This window comes from Amphiura filiformis, chromosome 3 (assembly GCF_039555335.1).
Source record: "Amphiura filiformis chromosome 3, Afil_fr2py, whole genome shotgun sequence".
Lineage (NCBI taxonomy): Eukaryota > Metazoa > Echinodermata > Ophiuroidea > Amphilepidida > Amphiuridae > Amphiura > Amphiura filiformis.
This window is the reverse complement of record NC_092630.1, coordinates 63,782,125-63,784,432: the sequence shown is the minus strand read 5'-3', so window position 1 is coordinate 63,784,432 and position 2,308 is coordinate 63,782,125.

Here is a 2,308-nt window from a genome sequence, read left to right as displayed (position 1 = left end):
TTTTCCCTGAAAAGTATTTGCTTTTCAGAAAAAAGAGAAATGCATTTACGAATGGCGTGTTATTGTAATCATCGCTCTATTCGTGGAAAATAATGGAGCGGTAAAACAATGCGCGACGTCATAGGTGTGTATTAACAATGTTTAATAGTATTAATATTAAGAAGTACACTGTGACTTTTTTAGTTTATAAATAGCTACAACTGATCGCATTAGTTTAATTTAGGGGTCTTTTAAGAGCTGAAATTAAGGGTCTTTCAGCGCGCTGTTTTGGTAAAATTCAGGGGTCTGTCCAAAAGCTGGGGTCACTCTGGGAAAGCATACCCGTATGGCCATAGTGTTAGGTAACCCCACCCCTCAAGCACTATTTCAAAAGGAAAGAGAACAATGTCAATGTAGGAACATTATTTCAAACCAAACATGACAAAAGAGCGTCAGACCTAATATAAATCATAGACCATATACAACTTAGCTTGTCAGATAGCCTACATGCCTACATAATGATTATGCTAGTTGCATTTATATACTATATAAGAACTAGAAAAAATAGGAACAACAATTTGTCTTTAAAAAGATAAGTTCACGGATCAGGTGTATAGTAGGCCTACTTTGAGCTACTTTGGTCTAACATTTAATATTCATATCTAACCTACTCTGCACTTATTCGACAATAAATAAGTGATTTGAGGCTTAATAATGATACCTGCGTCTTGACTCTGGAAAACAATTTTTTTAACCGGAAAAATATGGGGTCTTTGGATGACAGAACATGTGCTGGTAATGTGGTCTTTGGGTGGCAGTGATGGTGAAAAGGGGGGTCTTAATAGCCCTACATACGCGTTACCTCAAAAGTGGGAGTGCCCCCCTCCGGATTTCAGCACACCACATCAAAGCTCCCATTGGGCGCCCCATTTTTATTAAGCCACCTTCAGGAAACAAATTTGGCTATAACTGTCAAGAAGAAAATTGTATGCAAGATGCCTTATCACTTAAGTAAACAAATTACCCTGGGCAAATTACACAGCTATTTTGATCTTGCTAGATTTTGTCAAAATATTTGTCTCATAGCCCTGCTTTTATGAACACCAATTATTATTTTGTAACAGAAAATATATTATACAGGTTTATACACACATTGCTGGGTTATTACAAGAGTCAATAAACATTCAATTAACTACATGTATAGATAATGGACTTAGTTTTGTGCAATGTAGTTATATTGAACTTTTTCTAGGGTAAATCGCCTGCTGCATAGTTTTCTATACATAGATGGGTAAATCACAAAATAAACATTGCTGACCATGACCTGCCTAGTTTTGATTAACCAATCAGTTAGGTGTATTGTCAGCATGTGATGGATATAAGCCAATTGCAAACATGTTTAAAAAAGGGCAAACATTTCCTACACTGAGCAGTCTCTTTGACGGGTTTAAGGGCTGATAGTCCTTGTCATGTGGGGCAGGATTAGATAAATGCATACAAACTAGGGTATGAGATATTAGGAATTATAGTCTTTTAACCACAGGGTTGGTGGGCTAAAATAGCTATTCAGGACACAGGATATGTAAGGGATAAACTGTGCATATGAGATGTGAGGGCAAGTTGCATTATTTCACTCCCGTGAAAAAACTTTATTTCAAACCCGGGTTTTTTTCATTGAAAAGACAGAATTAATGTTAGAAGAAATATTATTTAGTTCAATTTATTACAGTTCTATCATAAGATGTTTTAAGATGTTTTGCTTAAATCTTGTTGGACCAAGGTCATTTACCTATAATTAATAAATAATAAATAAATAAATAAATAAATAAATAAATAAATAAATAAATAAATAAATAAATAAATAAATAAATAAATAATACAGTTATTTATTTACCTTACCTATTTATAAGTACATTTCAAATGAGGTACATTTCTTAAATATTATAGGCTATGTGTATAAATTATTACCGACTACTAAAATATTACAGAACATTGCTATTGTTGATAGAAGAAAATATCATACAAAATGTTAACATTTTGAAGGTGTTTGGTGTCAATCTGAACTGAAATTGAGTCATGTATCAGATTTCGTTGATTATAGCAAAATTCAACCACAAAAACATATCCAGTACATTTAATATCTGCCTAAATTCTTCTAGTAAAATAAACAAAGTCATCGCTTACTACTCTAATCTATGTCCACACATCATGCGCTTTTGGGGGGGGGGGGGGGGCGCGAGCGGGCGGCAAAAACGAAAGGGCGGCGGCAGATAAAAGGGCGGCAAAAAGAATAACGAAAGAAAAAAGGGCGTGACCTAAGGGGCGGCAA